Raw genomic sequence first — 12828 nt, forward strand, 5'->3', positions numbered from 1 at the left:
TATATATATATATATATATATATGCATATATACATACATGTACATGCTTACATATATAAATATATATATATATATGTATATAGACATGCATATATGGGCACAGGACGTCAAAAAGCGTAAACAAATAGAAAAACGAAACAGGCAACATAAAGAACAACCCTTCATCAGTTGTCCCCTGTTTTTATCTTCTCCGCATTTCGAGCGTTAGGTCAAGATGCGTCTTCGTCAAAACAGTCGCTCCCGAAAAGCAAATTAAATAAAATTTGGGATTTGCGGAGGGTCAAAGTTGGTAACAAAAACAGGACAGTGAAAACACATCTCGCGAATCCAGTCTTAGAAGCAAAAATTATTGCCCCGAGTGAGGGTCGAACTCACAACCTCCGCATATCTATTTAAATGTACTGTCTATAAGTACGGCGCGCTAACCGATTGCGCCACCGGGGCAATACATCAGAGCAGTTGTTCAAATATATATTTCAGTGTAGAATTATTTTATATTTCTGTATTATCAATTGATTTAAGAAACAATCGATTTATCATAAATCACGAGAGACGTAGAGACGAGGAGGGAGAGAGAAATGAGAAGGACACAAAGACAAAATGAGAGAGGGAGGCGAGTGAAAGACAGAGAAAGAAGAAGAGAGAGAGAAAACAAAATAGACGATTATCGTCTGCTACGATTTATGCCAGTGCTTTTATACTCCCATATGAAACAATCTCTTGATTCTAATAACACAGTATTCGGTATTCAATTGAAACATCCATGTTAAGTTGGATATAACAATTACCTTTTTGGTACTAATACTGCTTTCGTCGCTAATAATTAACTTTTAATAAGCTCTCTGGCTATTCGAGACATCAGTGTCTGAAAAGGTGCTGATGTTATATAGATCGAGGCAGAGAGATTTGACAGGTAAACGGTAACCGGATGCCTCCCACTGATGAGGTCCGGAAGACTGAAATCACGTGAAATGGGAGTTCTGGCACCCATAACTGACACTTCTCGTCTGCTACGATTCATGTCTCTGCTTTAATGGAACGTGCGCCTGTGGGAGAGGATCTCTCGAGTCTAATAACGCAATATTCGGCCCTTTAACAAATCATCGACATAAAGATTGCCTTCTGGTAGTAATACAGTTTCTGTCGCTAATAAATAGCAGTTTTCATTGTCTTCTACAATTCTGTAACATGAAAGGTCAGCTTTGATCGATCAAACCGAGGAACAAAGGCGTTCCAACTGTGACCACTCTCCTGTCTTTTTCTTCTAAGTTTACAATATCCATTATCAAGATGATAAGTGTGGCTATTTTTGGTTATTTAGTTGTTATGTATAGCAGCCCGGGTGACTACATAGGCGCTTTATCGCTGACTCGACAACATCACTGTTGCTGAGCCAGCAATTATATGATCAAAAATACTCTAGCCATCTTTTCTTTTTGACATTATGTATCGTGGAGTCCATTATTGCTGTCTCAACCCGACAATATGTCTTACATCTCGGTTCAGATATCAGCTCATATTGCAACCAGGTCGTCACCTCCACAGCAGAATATAAGTAATTTCAATCACAATTTATACTCCCTGCCCTTTTTTAACCAGAATTCAACCATTTAGAGTTTGACATTTTTTTTATTAAGATTTCTTGGTTTACTTCATGAGTAGTAACTTTACTCTTAAGTATTCATGCAGTAGTCGGCCCTGAGTGGTCCCTTTTGTTATATTTCCAGTCTGACCTCATAAATGACCTTTGTTGACTTAAAATGATATTTATGGACTTTGGATGAGAAACACTGAACAGCTTAGCCCAAGACCCGAATAGCAAGAATTCTGCCCATAGTTCTCATTCTCAACTCAAACCATTTCTCTGCAATTTCGCTGGTGCCTCAAACCCTTTTGTTCTCTCCTACGTCGGCGTCATTGGTACATCATTCATGCAACGTGGAAAATATACCACTGCAACTATTACCCAAGAAATGTTCGCATCAAGTCTGCTGCACGCTTCTCACGGCTGGTCGGAGTATAAAGGAAAACTAAATAAAAAAATTAAAAAAAGTAGACCAACGCGCAAACTCAAAGAGACCGAGAGGATAAGTACTAGGCTTACAAAGAATAAGTCTTGGGGTCGATTTGATCGACCAAAGCCGGTGCTCCAGCATGACCGCAGTCAAATGACTGAAACAAGTAAAAAGAAAAAGAATGTATGTTTTCTTTGAGTTTTATTTAAGCTCTTCTTGAGAGAGTTCAAGCCGGTCGCTAACAAAGAGACAAGACTTTTTGAGTTTATGTTTATGAATAAGCGGTTGAGTTGGTGTGTTAGTTGAGTGGCCGATGCACGCACCCAAGTACATGTATCTAAAGAATCTCGGGTGGAGAATCTTTCGAATATCTTACAAATCTTCACTGTGCCACTGATTGATTGGATTTTGAGAGTCCTCTGCTGTTTCTTTTGTTCTTTTTCCGTGAAACTGTGTATATTTATATATGTATGTATATATATATATTTATATATATATATATGTGTGTGTTTGTGTGTGTATCTGTGTGTGTGTGTGTGTGTGTGTGTGTGTTTGTGTGTGTGCATTCAGTTAGATAAGTTTCGACCTGTATTGGCTCAGGCCATGTCTAATTTAATAGCACTGCCTGGAAAAGTTAATGATGTTTCATATTACAGTCCTTGTTTGGGCACCCTAGACCATTCGAGTTACTGTTTGCAGCGATATATCCCGGCGCGGGTGGTCTTTATCTGGAATTTGTTGGAGGCTTTCATCCAGGACACTGTCGTTTTCTTCTGTTATGTATATTGGCACGATATTAAAGACTGCTGGGCCAGTTGAAGTTAGATAGTTGTGTATTAATGATGTGATGTGACGCCAGCATGATTTTTGTAGGGGACGGATAGTACTGGGATTAAGCTACGGATGAATTTTAAAGTTGACGCCTACACACACACACGCACGCACACACACACATCAACGAATGTTTAAAGGGTTCACTTGGCACCCATGGTCCCGTGTTTGACCGCATTGTCTTATTGCTAGTCCCCAGGGCCAATCTTTGTGAGTTAGACGGAGTAGCTGGAAACTGTACGGAAACCCGTCAGGTAGATTCTCCCTGAAATTTCATGGCCCAGCCATATGATCCACTATTTAAAAATTACGTTAAAAGGTCACTTGTCTGTGGGATACTCAGCCACCTTCATGCTAATTATTCAATAAGTCGAATTGATGGAACAACTAAATGCGTCGTCGGCATCGACGAAGATCCATTTCAATTGTTTAAAGCTCTTATTAAAGAAGATCTGTGTGAGAGGGCCCGGTTTGTGATTTACAATGAAAAACGAATTAAAAAAATACCGCCAACAACAAAAATACAAAAAGACACAATAACAAAGCAACTGGGATGGGGGATTGTGGGATTGAATGGGTGGAGGAGGGGCGGGGGTAGGGCTAAATGAATGGAGGTTCGGAGGTTAGGCGAGAACTTGTTTCGTTCACGTGACTCAGAGCTGTTTAATTGATAAAAGTAGTAGCAACAAGTGAGGTTGTCATTTGTTGAGGACGGCGTCGTCGGTGTAGCATGTCGCTTCAGCATTGGCAACAACAACAACAACAGCGAGAACAACCATGAAGTGAATGCTTCTACTGTCGGGAACTTGTTATTTACTTCAGCAAAAACAAGAAAATAACAACGACGACTACAACAAAAGGTGTCTCTCGTTGAAAATGCGTGACCCCTTCGCGTCCCCTATCATTGTATGCCTGCAAGAGTGGGGAACACTAGACGGATCGAACTACAGCCAACAAAGTCAATGGAATTTATTCATAGGGAGTTCAGAGTTCGGCTGAGAACCCTGCAGGAATAAATGACCCTTCAAAACCCCTTAAATCCGCAGCTCTGCTATATCTTCCTCAGGTATGTCATTGTTATGATATATTTTACGATTAGTCTTTGATACTTTAGGCACGCGCACCTCTGTCGTAACTTCATCGAATAAAGAAACTGCACTTTGTTACATAAAATAATGTTCTTTCTGTCCCCTCAACACACACACACACACACATGCATAAATGTATACACACACATGCATAAACGCGTACACCCATATACACGCGTACACACGCACACACATGTATAAACGCATACAACCATATACACGCGTACGCACACACACACGCAGAAGCGAGTGTGAGTGTTGTGTATTCGACTGAGTGGTGCTTCTGATTATGTAATACAGCCAGCATCTATGAAAATACATGACCATCTCTCCTCACTTATGCGTGTGTTTGTTTGTTTGTTTGTTTGTGTGTGTGTGCGCGTGTTAGGTTCAGCCGCGACTGTATCTAAAGTTTCGTGCCAGTCTCCTTCGATTTTGTTTCTTCATAACTTCTGAAAAACGTATATTCTTCAAGGGTTTGAGGACATACCATTTTCGAGGATGTCTTTTATGATTATGCTTATGATTGCTTTGGAAGGCACATGGTTTATTGGTTAGGGTATTCGGCTCATTACCGTGTATGGTCGTGTGTTCGATTTCCGGAGATGCGTTGTGTCCTTAAAAAGACACTTTTTTTCATTTTGCTTCAGTCCACTCCGTTGGTAAAAATGAGTTGTACCTGTAATTGAAAGGGCCAGCTTTTTCATATTCCGTGTCATAATGAGTCTCCCTGAGAATTTCATTAAGGGCACGCGTGCCTGTAGAGTGCTCAACCACTTACACGTTGATAGGATCAACTGGAACCCTCATCACCATAACCGCCAGAGTGCCTGTTGCTTTGGCAGTATTAAGGGTCGTTCTTTCACATCCTTCCCCGAAATTGTTTGCAACAATTTCCGTAACTTTAGCAATTTACACTTTTTTAAAAAGATTTATTTGTCTGAAAGGTCAGCGTTGCATAATCTATACCCTCGAAAATGTATGTCGTTTAAAGATACAAAGAAGTTAGAATGATAGGAAACTGGCCCAAAATTGTTTTTGGAATTTTATCAATACAATTGTAATCTGCAACTTCAGAAAGATATTTCTGCAAAATTTCATTACAAAATATTCATTTTTAAAATAGTTACGACAAAACAAAATCTCTGAGGTTGGGGCACCAAACTGTAGTTCTCTCTACACTTTTTAAGACGTTTAGTTGTGACCTGAGAGAGAGAGAGAGAGAGAGAGGTAGCGATAAAAACAGAGACAGACAGATACAGACGGACAGAGACAGCGACAAACAGACAGTGTGACAGAGAAACCTAGAGGGAGAGAGAGAGAGAGAGAGAGAGAGAGAGAGAGAGAGAGAGAGATATACTTGGCTGCTATTTCTAGCAAGTCAAGTGACGACCACTTAGGCGCATCCTCGTCTCGTCAAACGTGTGCATTAAGGGGAGTGTGTGCATGTAAATACATGTATGCAGGTGTGCTGCATATGTGTAGATTGGTGTGTGTGTGTGTGCGTGGATGCGTGGAGGCATCTAATAGTGGGTGTTTATGTAGGTGAGGTATATAGTTGCAAATGAAGGCTTGTAGAGGTGCGACAGCATGTGTGTGCAAAGGTCAACGTCTCAGACTGGGTGCGTTTGCGAACAGGTAAGTGTGTGTGCGTGTATGCATATATATATATATACATATACATATATATGCTAATGTATCTGTTTGTATAGGCAATCGCATATCCATACATGTATGTATAAACAAACGAGTGTATGTGTGTATGTATATGATTGATCGCTAACCACTAAACCCTTTTCTATTTCCTCTCCCTGTTTATTTCTGTGTTCCTTTCTGTCAAAGAGCGTAGGCTCGAAAAGTAAAAGGCTTTCTCACTTCCCGAGCGTTAAACCAATACATCTGTTTGTTGTTTACACACCTGTCTTTGTCTTTTGTCTTGTTTTTTTTTTTTTTTTTTTTTTTTTTGTAAATTCCAACTAGATAGATAGATAGATAGATAGATGCTGTATATATGCTCCTGCATTAAGTACGTGGTTGAGGTGTGTTCAGACTAATTTAATGCAGTCATTAGTGTGTTTATTAACACAGCCCCCAACCCCACCTATCAACCCTGCTTAGTCCTATTCTTTCCTGTGTCTAGTCCCTCACTCCCTTTGTGTCACTGTGTGAATCGTGGTGACAACAACAGCTAATTACTACACGAAACTTTGCCCTTTTATCAAGCACACCTTATATAAGACAACCGGCTACCAGAAATAGCAGCCAAACATCCATATCACACTCTATCGTCTATAAAAAGAAGGAAAAAATGGAAGTACACATTAGATACTGTAGTCCTAGATATTCGATGTTTTGGGGTCGTGAGGGCTGGGAATTCTTTGATCATCGGTTTACATCGATCAGCGCTAGTCTGGTGTTATAAAACAGCAATCCTCTCACTATACTTGCCATGTTAACATGAAAACTACAACAAAATATGAAATACTGAATATTCTGTATTCAAATTTACAGTTACGTTTCAAAAGAAGTATTTATAGAAAGATTAGACAAATAATTATGAAGTTTGGTTTGCAGGCTCCAAACTTCGGGTTCGATCCCATTTCGGGGCATCCTAGGCAATTCTCTTGTCTCTATAGCCTTTTCGGTCACTGGAATAAACGAGTATTAGTGCCAGATTCTAACATATTTGTGATTGTATGGAATATAACCTTAAACGCCACATAAAAGCTTTCAATAATCTGGAGGTCTTCTAATATTTACGCTTTGGGAGTCACCTTTATAAATCAGGTTAATAAGGCATCTACATCTACCTTGTGAAATATTCCCAGTTGCTGATTCAAATCCAAATTGTCCAGTTTCATACAGCGTATGCCAGACATTTCTACGTCTTAACAGAAATTCTGGGGCTCGTCTTGTACACCAGCCCCCAACGAAGTATGCGCTTGTAATTCCTATTTCAATTTATTTTTCTGCGTTTCTGTCTTCTGCATGGCTTCGGTTGGACTGCCCGGGATGGGTAAAGAGCGACGAAACTGTACTGTACGTGCACATGCAGTATCCAAGCATTGCTGACCTGTGGGCTTATGTCAAACAGATGTTACAGCGAGTAGTTCGAATCCAGCAATCGTCCAAGACCATCGTGAAGATCGGTCCCACCTCCCACAAGGCAGGGCAGACGGTGTTGTTGTCTCCAGAGAGGCTCCTCAGCTGTTAATGAACTTATTGTAAGCATCTAATTAGAGACAATCCTTTTCGGGGATAACTAAGACAGCATTACTTGATGTGTCCTTCTTTTAATGTGTTCAGGTATGATTTGAGGGAGATTTGGCTGTTATTTTTAGTTGGTTTAGTGCGACCCCATACAAGTTGGTTCGTTGTCCCAAATTGTTAGTAGTATTAATGGTAGTAATGGTGGTAGTTTTAGTAGTAGATATTGTAATACGGTAGCAACTTTTAGAGGTGGAGTATGGCGAGAAATGGGGAGAGTGCGTGTGTTTAGAAAAGATGAATGAAGCGAGATAAATGCCGAGAGAGAGAGAAAGGGGGTGAGAGATGGGGGTGTATGGGAATAATCATCGTTAAAACTCGTAGCACCACCACCGAGAAATCAATGAGGCGTTTCGTGTTTGTGAGGAGAATGTTATCCTCTTTCCTGTGTTTTTACTGACACAAAAGAAATTTCACGCTAAGTCAAAGGTCACAGCGTTTAAAAAGGAACATCTCTTAGAATAAAACGCAGGTGACTTGTAAAAAAAAAAACCCTTCTTATTGACAAGGATGTAGATCAGAAGAAAAATGTTGAAAGTAAAATTACCTTTATGGTTTCGAGATAATATTAAAGCGTTGAAATGTAGGGATACAAAGCAACCGCTAATTTTAATGACAAAGGAAATGATTTTATCGTTCAGTTTTTGTTTATTTTAAGTGATACTTTATTTCAATATGCTACTGATATTTGAGTTGAGGTCAATTAAATAGTTTTCTATCATCTATTCCCGCTTTACCAGCCTTCAGACTCCACTCTCCGACCCAGCACATTAATACATTCATTCCAAGCTACTCTTATACTGTACCATACTATCAAATCTTATCGTCATGAATGAAAAAAATAAAAATAAGAAAAACAGGACTATCTTGAAATCTGATCTAAAGTCTATTGAAGTGTTGTAACGTCTTTGTTGGTTACAAACATGAGTGGTCGGTTGGGAAGCCAACAATGATGTGTTATTCCAATCCCTTTTGGGTCACAGAGCACTTTCCAGTTCATAAACGATCTGGAATCCTCGTTTAGACGAACGGAAGGAAATTAAATAAGGAAAAATAAAAGAACCAAAAAAAAAATGGAAAATAAAAAAAGGAAAGTAGAGTAGTGACTTGGCGGGAACGGAGAAGAGTCGCACAAAACAGAAAATTACAGAAGCTTGTTTTATCCTTCTATATTTTAAATTACAATCCAGCTGGAGCTAACTTTGTTCTTCATCCGGCTTTAATCGATAAATCCGCTACAACAGCTCAATCAAGTGACGACAGGCAGCGCTGTTGTTCTCTTCGTAATATTTCTGAAACTGGTGGATGATGGAAAAAGTGAGAGATTTTGACACCAACGACGAAGTCGGATGACAACTAAAAACCGATGCCTTCTTATCAAATTGATATTTTTCTTTGAGAAGAAATGCAAGAATTTACAGAAATTTATTTCAAGACAAAAAAAATAATAATGCAGAAAAAAATCAGATCATATTAATTGAAAATTAAATTATTCCTGCCAATAAATTTCCTGCCTGCTCAGAAATAATGAGACTCTCGACTATTTTATTTCGTCCTTCACATTTGGAAAGACCAAAGTCCTTCGGGTTAACTTTGTCAATACGAAATACGTTCCATTTATAAAGCTAGAGTTGATTCAGCCGATTACACAGTCTCTTATCGCAAGGTTTCTAAACTTTGTAATTTTCGTAAGAAGATCAATAAGATTGGTTATTGATCTTTCCAGTCACAGTACAGCAAGCTAACATCAAATCAACTTTCGTCTGGGTGTAATTTTCTTTTTACTCCCTAAATTAAAATGTTTTAGCTAGCAAACTTAACTATATATTCGTCATGCAGGAGTCATCCCTGGAAAATTTCCCGGCGTCTTTATTTTAAATATCCTCATCCATGACTGGGACTTCACGGGCACCCTGTACATCGTCTTCATTATTTTCGTGTTTGGTAAATACCATAAACATTAAGGAGGGCCAAAGCATGTCTAGAGTTATCATTAGTGATAATAATTATTCTTTTAATTACATGTATGAAAAAAAAAAAACAGAAATTTATAAGAAATCATTATTTACCTCAATGTTTTATATTTATGATTGACACAGTTGAGAAGTTTTAATGGCGTTGAGCGGTTAAAAACATCATTGAAATATAAAATACCCGTGAAAACAACGGGTATTAAACCGGATCAATCTAAAGTGCAGCTTTAGCTGTCAAAACTAGCACTGGCGATAATAGATAACACTTTGTGGACAAAGGAAATGGTGATGCGGATGATAGTGATGATGAAAGTGGGGGAGGTGTTGGTGGCGGAAATTGTGCGGGTGGTGAGGGTGATGATGATGGTGGTGGTGGTGGTGGTGGCAATAATGGTGAGGTGGTGGGCATGATGATGATAATGATGATGGTAGTGACGATGATGGACTTGATGATGATGGTGGTGGTGGTGAAGCTGGTGATAATGACATTGTTGGGGAAGTAGTAGGGATGGTGCTAACGGTGGCAGTACTGACGATGGTGATGGTGGTGGCGAGGGTAGTAGTAATGGTTTGTAGGAGAACAAGGTATAGAATTTAAGGTTGATGTTTGTATTAGACGGATATTTGATGAAGTTGCAACAAACGTAACTAAATATGTACATGGCAATGTCCTACACACACACGCACACACGCACACACACACCCACACACAAACACAAACACATAAACGTGTGTGTGTCTGTCTGTCTGTGATTAACACTACCAGAAACATAACACATTTCTAGTTACCAAATATTGCTGACAGATTTATAAATAAACCAAATCAACGTAATTTCTGAAGCCGCACCAAACTTGTATCTGTGCGCGTGTGTGTGTGTTCGAATACAATACAAATATATATACACATATATATACGTGTGTGCATGTGTATGTATGTATGTATGTATATTGACATGTATAGAGGCGTTATGGAGGGCATTTACGGAAATATGAGCAACGAAGGGAAACGTACTTTATAGTATTTAGTAATTCAAGTATTTGCTTGTGTCAGTGTGTGTGTGTGTGTGTGTGTGTGTGTGTGTGTGTGATAGGAGGAGGACCAGATTTTCCGCTCCACATCAAAAAGTGTGAGCCAGTTTAGATAACTTCCTTTCCGCGCCACTGAACACAAATATTGGTAGAACTAGTTTCCTACGGATGTCATATTTATAGCAGTGACAGCAATGTAAACAAACAGCATCTGATAGAAGAGGAGGAGAAGGAGGAGGAGGAGGAAGGGGGTAGATGTGTGATGGCGGCAGCGGCGAAGAAAATTTAAAGACAGGAGCATGCTCAAAACTATCTGCTTCAGTATAAACACACACACACACACACACACACACACACACACACACACACACACACACACACACACACACACACACACACACACATACACAAACACACAAACACACAAACACACACACACGCATACGCAAGCACACGCACGCACGGAGACATGCGCACACGAATAAGTCGGTGTGAGAGAAGCACAAATGTATATGTTCTGTCACCGTTATCAGCATCATAATCAACATCATTTACGTACTCTATCCACGCTAGCATGAGTTGGACGAGTCTTCACAGTTCGAGTTAGTTCGTGCTCAGCGTGCTCAGAGAACTACGACTCATTAAATATTTTCAACCACCGATTGCTCTTCCTAATACCAACCATTCGTCAGGGTATCGATCGTGCATTTCATAACGGCATCAACACTAGAGGAACTATCTTCTCCAAAAACATAATTCTTTGTTATCCACAATGTCTCCATTCACCCAAGACCGACAATGTCACAAGGGCCTAATGCCGATGCTATACTTATTTTTAAGTCTTTTTACATATTTTACCGATCTCTATTTGTCAAACCGCTAGTTTATGAGACAAAGAGCTGCCTCGGTTTTTAAACGGTGTAAGTGCAACCATCGCTTGTATACATGTCTTTGTCATACAATCAATGCCATTCCTCTCTGACGTTCTGCAACTACATTCTGGTCAAGTGGAAATATCACCTTACTTCGAAATAGGTAAGGGCACCTGGCCGTTGAAAATCTGCTTCAATTAACTCCGTTCGAGCCTCGCAAATATGGAAAAGTGGACGTTAAACGACGACGATGATGGTGATGATGATGATGATGATGATGATGATGATGATGATGATGATGATGATGATGATGATGATGATGATGATGATGAGATTGTTAGCTGCTGGGTGGTAAGGAGCTTGAATCAAGGTATTAAAGTGTGTTATGCGATCAGTAGTGGAACTAGCAGTACATTGGCTGACATGCACTGTACAGCGGAACGGTTCAGTACTCTGACCGTTTAAGGCGCTAATGGTAGTGGTGGTGGTGGTAGTGGTGGTGATGGTAGCAGTAGTAGTAGTAGTAGTCCAGCATTTCAACTCCTTGTGAGCATCTCCCTTGTATTTTCTTCTGCAGAGAGCTCGGACCTTGCTTCTTGCTGCATGATGCCAAAAGACCTCGAGAAAAAAGATGGCCGAGGCAATTCGGTCGGAGGACAGAAAAGGATTGTCACGTTTTAGGGTTGACGTCTTGTTGTCGGGGAAGACTTCAAATGAAGGATGGGGTTGGAGTAGGCGAAAGGTTTATGCTGTTGTTGTTGTTTAACAGCAATGTAGTTGTGACTGGGAATCCTTTTGAACAATGACGTTCCATCTATGACCATCATGTCTTTTGTTCAGGCACAGTGTATCTATGACAACGTTATTTAATGTATCTTTTTTTTTATGGCGGCGAGCTGTGATTTAAGGCAGATTTGTTAGCTAATTCTAGTAGGCTTTGCTCAATGTGTGCATATGTTGATGGTGATGGTCATATAAAATGGATGGCGGAATAACAAAGAGGGAAGAGTGTATTTAAAGCAATATAGGATATGACGTTAGACTTTCACACTCCATACCCTTCCACGGAGAAACACACACACACACACACACACACACACACACACACATGCACACACAAACGCACGTGCATAGAACTTGTTTGGCGTCATATCAATAAAATGATGATGGTGTTGATCACAGTGGTGGTGGTGATGATGATGATGGTGATCATCATCATCATCATCATCATTGTTCAAGGAGAGAGATGAACACTTATGCGTTAACTAGTTTTTTCAAATGAATGTGGTTATGTAACTTGTAAAGGCGACAGGCTGTGTCTTGTGACTTAATTACTTCAACGAAATTCTGAGAGAGATTTCAAAGTCACGAGATGTTACTAATGGATTCTATTCTTCATATAAATGTAGAGATAATTAGCGAAAATAATAGAAACAGAAAAGAATTTATCAAATTGTTTTTCACTTCTTTTTCAATGCATTTTGTTTTGTTTCTAGAGAAGTTACTCGTGCTTTTGTGTCACGAAGGCTATAAAACTTACACAATTCCCGTTTTAACCGCTAGCAATCACGATCCACAACATCATATTCTCTAATTTTATATGATTTCTCAATCACATGGTCTTCTAATAGTTTCATTCTTCGATTACAAACCTAAAAATTTATTTTATTTTATTTTTACAGCTTATTTTAAAAAAATAACTTTTTTCGATTTTTATCTCAAATTTGTTCCATTAAAAGTTCCTCAGTTTTAT

General features: G+C 39.4%; 1 protein-coding gene and 1 non-coding gene across 6 annotated transcripts in view; one reads left to right on the forward strand and one right to left on the reverse strand.

Moving 5' to 3' along the window:
- The window catches only part of LOC106870014 (serine-rich adhesin for platelets), a 462526-nt gene that overhangs the window by 440554 nt on the left and 9144 nt on the right, over positions 1-12828 (forward strand). The window contains exon 1 of one of the 5 annotated variants that reach the window (XM_014915994.2): positions 3564-3912. The exons of the other annotated variants lie outside the window; for them this stretch is intronic. The gene's annotated coding sequence lies outside the window, so the exon portion shown is untranslated. Of the gene's footprint in view, positions 1-3563; positions 3913-12828 lie in introns of those variants that run through there. 5 annotated transcript variants of the gene reach the window in all.
- Trnai-uau (transfer RNA isoleucine (anticodon UAU)) lies at positions 351-444 on the reverse strand. Its single transcript has 2 exons — positions 407-444; positions 351-386 (listed from the first exon to the last, which is right to left on the reverse strand). It is a non-coding gene; the product is annotated as a tRNA-Ile (tRNA).

The sequence above is a fragment of the Octopus bimaculoides genome, chromosome 4, assembly GCF_001194135.2.
Source record: "Octopus bimaculoides isolate UCB-OBI-ISO-001 chromosome 4, ASM119413v2, whole genome shotgun sequence".
Lineage (NCBI taxonomy): Eukaryota > Metazoa > Mollusca > Cephalopoda > Octopoda > Octopodidae > Octopus > Octopus bimaculoides.